Here is a 6,000-nt window from a genome sequence, read left to right as displayed (position 1 = left end):
CTGATATCTGGTGGAATGACTCAATCATTGGTAGGAGGAAGGAGCGGCTTTGCTTCATATTGGGAAGTTGGCTGACGCAAATTCTTGAGATATGTCTATTGCAGGAGGGGAAAGTGGTGAATCTGATAATGTTTCAGGATATTTCACCAAGTAATTTATGAAAGGGAAAATTGTATTTTCCATGAGCCAAAAAATTGTTTTTCCAAGAGGAGTGGATTTTTACAAATGCTTCAGATAAGAAAACTGAAATTTAAAAGGATAAGTCCCACAAAATTTGTAGAAGAGTGTGCATTTAGACCAGCTTTTTATTCCAATATCCATAAGTGCTTATTTCACTGTAGCCGACTATCTCTACGCTGGGGTCTTTCATAAGTCTCACATTTTCCTTTTTAATTTTGATATTTTTTTTTGTCAGCAACAGGCTTAGGAATTTGGCAGTTAATCACATATGACTCATCTCTCTAGCCACGACAACCTTGGTAATTTTAGAACTTAGTTAGGAATACTATTTCATACAGTGGCAGTATAGAGAAATTTGCAGCAGATGGAGCTAGTTTGTGTTTTTTTTCCCTTACTATTCCCTTGGTCTATAATCTTGGGGAAAGTCTTTAGCTATAAACTGGGACATTACAATGTCTACTTGATAATGTAGATAAAGTTTCTGTAGGGACTCAAATAAGATACTGAGTGAAAGTGCTAAGCTTTGTACTTCAAACACAGTAACAACTCAATAAATGATAGCTATTATTATTAGCAGTAGTAACACTCAGTTTGGTTCAGTTCAGTTCAGTCTCTCAGTCGTGTCTGACTCTTTGAGACCCCATGAACTGCAGCTCACCAGGCCTCCCTGTCCATCACCAACTCCCAGAGTTCACTCAAACCCATGTCCATTGAGTTGGTGATGCCATCCAACCATCTCATCCTCTGTTGTCTCCTTCTCCTCCTGCCCTCAATCTTTCCCAGCATCAGGATCTTTTCAAATGAGTCAATTCTTCGCATGAGGTGGCCAAAGTATTGGAGTTTCAACTTCAACATCAGTCCTTCCAAAGAACACCCAGGACTGATCTCCTTTAGGATGGACCTGTTGGATCTCCATGGAGTCCAGGGACTCTCAAGAGTCTTCTATAACACCACAGTTCAAAAGCATCAATTCTTCGGTGCTCAGCTTTCTTCACAGTCCAACTCTCACATCCATACATGACTACTGGAAAAACCATAGCCTTGACTAGATGGACTTTTGTTGGCAAAGCGATGTCTCTGCTTTTTAATATGCTATCTAGGTTGGTCATAACTTTCCTTCCAAGGAGTAAGCGTCTTTTAATTTCATGGCTGCAATCAGCATCTGTAGTGATTTTGGAGCCCAGAAAAATAAAGTCAGCCACTGTTTGCATGTTTCCCCATCTATTTGCCATGAAGAGATGGGACCAGATGCCATGATCTTAGTTTTCTGAATGTTGAGCTTTAAGCCAACTTTTTCACTCCCCTCTTTCACTTTCAAGAGGCTCTTTAGTTCGTCTTCACTTTCTGCCATAAGGATGGTGTCACCTGCATATCTGAGATTATTAATATTTCTCCAGGCAATTTTGATTCCAGCTTGTGCTTCCTCCAGCCCAGCGTTTCTCATGATGTACTCTGCATATAAGTTAAATAAGCAGGGTGACAATATACAGCCTTGATATACTCCTTTTCCTGTTTGGAACCAGTTTGTTGTTCCATGTCCAGTTCTAACTGTTGCTTCCTGACCTACATACAAGTTTGCACTCAACACGGTTGAATTTTTCATCAAAGAATAAATTTTATACATGTTTGCTTTAAGTCTCAGATTTCTATGGGATCTAAACAAAGATACTATATGTGCTGCTGCTGCTGCTGATAAGTCACTTCAGTCATATCCAACCCATGTCACAACCCCATAGACAGCAGCCCAGCAGGCTCTTCTGTCCCTGGGATTCTCCAACGCATGAGAGTGAAAAGTGAAAGTGAAGTTGCTCTGTCGTGTCTGACTCTTTGCGACCCCATGGACTGTAGCCTTTCAGGCTCCTCCGTTCATGGGATTTTCCAGGCAAGAGTACTGGAGTGGGTTGCCATTTATTCACTGATAAAATTCTCACCTATCCCCACTCCACCTCCGACAACCTCCTAATCAGAAAAGAAATGTCTACTTGTAGTTATCCATGCTTTAAAAAAAAACCCAAAAACACCTTATCTATGAGAGATGTTTTTTGAATTATTTATGGGCAAAAATGGTGTTATAGCTAATATATGCTTTAAATGATACCAGAAAAACAAAAAAATAAAAAAGGGACTACATAGGGGAGCTTCCCTGGTGGTTCAGTGGCTAAGATTCCATTCTCCTAAGGCAGGGGCCCTGGGTTCAATCCCTGGTCAGGGAACTAGATCCCACATGCTACAACTAAGAGTTCTCATGCTGCAACTAAGACCTGGTATAGCCAAATAAATAAATATTTTTTAAAAAGAAGGGACTACATAAACGAAGATTAGAGAAAAGTAAATAAAATATCTAGTAAACCACTGGGAAAACTCACCAATATAATAGCTTAATTAGGATTTCATTTCTGTCCCTAAGTTTTTTGCTCTCCCTTTTTCTGTACAGGGTACCTGAGACCAAATTGAAAATACTTTGTCCATCACTTAAAGTGCTACTCTGTGAGACAGTTCACAAAGGAAAACTCAGCATGTAGCCAATATGTCCTCCTCCAATCAGCTTGTAACAAATCAGTGTTACTTTCCTTTTAACTAAAGCCCCATTCCACCTCCCTCGATTGTGAATGCCAGGAAGCAAGATTAAATACATTACTGCATTTGCCACAGTGAATGTTCACATAAATAGAATCTCAGGAAATTATTTTAATGATGATTAATAAATACTTAAATGACACCACAATGAAGTGGAAACCTTTTCATTTCTCACAATGATAGCTATTTTGGAGGCCATCAATATTCTAGTGGATTAAGAAGAGTCATTATGGGCTTCCCCCATAGCTCAGCACTAAAGAATCTGACTGTAATGCCGGAGACACAGGAGATATGGGTTCTATTCCTGGGCTGGGAAGATCTCCTGGAGGAGGAAATGGCAACCCACTCCAGTATTCTTGCTGGGAATATCCCAGGGGCAGAGGAACCCAGCAAGCTACCATCCATAGGGTCCCAAAGAGTCAGACACGACTGAGCACACACACACTAGAAGATGAGACATATAGGCAACTTTGTTGAGGAAAGGGACATGATACATGTTTCTTATGAGCATATCACATCCTCCTAGCCTTTATGGGTTGTCCTGGGAAGAAGTGTATGAGAAGGATGCATGTGAGTACATAGCTAAAATACCCAAAGAAAGAACTACAGAAGGCCTAAGATTGCGCTAGATCTCTCAGTGTTCTGATATTCACTTATAAGACCCACAAAAGCATATTCATCCATTGTCCTTTGGGTCAACACACATAGGAATCTCCCTATACAGTCTGGGACTTGGTGCTGAGCTCTACAAATCCTGTACTTCCTTCAAAAACAGTTCTTTTTTCTTTTAATAAATCCTCTCAATTTAACATTTAGAGGTTGGATTGTCATCATCAATTTCTTTTTCCACCTTCATTTTATATACTCTAATATGCACTGTCAGTTCAGTTCAGTTCGGTCGCTCAGTCATGTCCGACTTTTTGGGACCCAATGGACTGCAGCATGCCAGGCCTCCCTGTCCATCACCAACTCCTGGAGTTTACTCAAACTCATGTCCACTGAGTCGATGATGCCATCCAACCATTTCATCCTCTGTCATCCCCTTCTCCTCCCGCCTTCAGTCTCTTCCAGCATCAGGGTCTTTTCAAATGAGTCAGCTCATCGCATCAGGTGGCCAAAGTATTGGAGTTTCAGCTTCAACATCAGTCCTGCCAATGAATATTCAGGACTGATTTCCTTTAGGATGGACTGGTTGGATCTCCTTGCAGTCCAAGGGACTCTCAAGAGTCTTCTCCAACACCACAGTTCAGAAGCATCAGTTCTTTGGCACTCAGCTCTCTTTACAGGCCAACTCTGACATCCACAAATGACTACTGGAAAAACCATAGCTTTGACTACATGGACTTTTGTTGGCAAACTAATGTCTCTGCTTTTAATATGCTGTCTAGGTTAGTCTTAACTTTTCTTCCAAGGAGCAAGCATCTTTTAGTTTTATGGCTGCAGTCATCATCTAAAGTGATTTTGGAGCCCCCCAAAATATAGTATCAGTGTTTCCCCATCTATTTGCCATGAAGTGATGGGACCAGATGCCATGATCTTAGTTTTCTAAATGTTGAGTTTTAAGCCAAATTTTTGACTCTCCTCTTTCACTTTCATCAAGAGGCTCTTTAGTTCCTCTTCACTTTCTGCCATAAGGGTGGTGTCATCTGCATATCTGAGGTTATTGATATTTCTCCTGCCAATCTTGATTCCAGCTTGTGCTTCATCTACTCCAGCGTTTCTCATGATGTACTCTGCGTATAAGTTAAATAAGTAGGGTGAGGTACACCCTTCCCGATTTGGAGCCAATCTATTGTTCCATGTCCAGTTCTAATATGCAATGTGTTGATTTTCAATTCCATTAGTGTTATTCCATCTCTCCATTTAAACTATAAACTCTTGAAAAGTAAAAATTGATTGCCTTCTGTTAAGGAAATCTCATTCTTTTCTACACCAGGCATACCATGTAAATTGTGTTATATTCTACAAACAGTTAACAGTTAGCACATGAGGTTCTTAACTATGAAGACATCACCAGCATGAATTAGATTTTTAAACTACAGAGAAATTTAAGGAAAAGCTATCTCAATTTTATTATTTTGAGAAAGTAGAACTAAAGCCATCCCCCCATCCCGCAACCTTATTAAGTGGCTTACTGACTATCTCTTTTCTGTCTGATGCTACACAAAAACTCAGTTCACTGTTCTTTCAGTTATATCAGATCATAAAAGACATAGGTGATTTCTTCTGAGTGGTATTATAAATGCAGTATGCTGCTGCTGCTTCTGCTAAATCTCTTCAGTAATGTTCGACTCTGTGCGACCCCATAGATGGCAGCCCATCCTCTGTCCTTGGGATTCTCCAGACAAGAATACTGGAGTGGGTTGCCATTTCCTTCTCCAATGCATGAAAGTGAAAAGTGAAAGTGAAGTCATTCAGTTGTGTCCAACTCTTCAAGACCCCATGGACTGTAGCCTACCAAGCTCCTCCATCCATTGGATTTCCAAGCAAGAGTACTGGAGTGGGTTACCATTGCCTTCTCCTGATGCAGCATGAAACTTTCTCAAAGGATTCAGTGAGAGAGGTTTCAGATCACCAAGACAGAATATTAATTTCACTGAAGACTTTAAACATGCTGTGTGGTAGAGGATACCTGCATTCACTCTCAAACCTTTTCTTTACATTTGTTTTTATTTTTGGTCACACCCTACCCCTTGAAGGATCTCAGTGTCCCCAAACAGGTGCCTAGAGTCTTAACCACAGGACTGCCGGAGAAGTCCTTCAAACTTTTTCTTGATGTCTCTTGAAGAAGGGACACAGCTCACACGGAGGTGCCATCACATGGACAGTGTGAAAAACTAGATCAGTCACCGTCTTTCTCGTGATCTAGTTCCTCAGCACGGTCACGTTGAGGCCCATGTTTTGCCTTCTGCTATTCAAGCCCATTAGAAATAAGTGGGTTCCTTTTTTTTTTATTGTGATAAATGTTATATAATATAACATTTTTACAATTTTGACCATTTTTAGGTGTACAGTTTCATGGCATTAAACATATTCACATTGCTGGTTAACCTTCCACACTATTCATCTCCAGAACATTCTCATCTTCTCTAACTGAAACTGTATCCTTTAAACAATAACTCCTGTGATGGTTGATTTTATGCGTCAATGTGACTGGGTCACAGCCTGCCCAGATATTTGGTCCAACATTCTTCTGAGTGTTTCTGCATGGGTGTTTTTGGATGAGATTATCATTTCAATTAC

This window comes from Moschus berezovskii, chromosome 6 (assembly GCF_049115385.1).
Source record: "Moschus berezovskii isolate FMDL1 chromosome 6, NW_MosBer_1.0, whole genome shotgun sequence".
Classification (NCBI taxonomy): Eukaryota; Metazoa; Chordata; class Mammalia; order Artiodactyla; family Moschidae; genus Moschus; species Moschus berezovskii.
The sequence above is the reverse complement of the archived record's forward strand: the minus strand, read 5'-3'. Positions refer to the sequence as shown.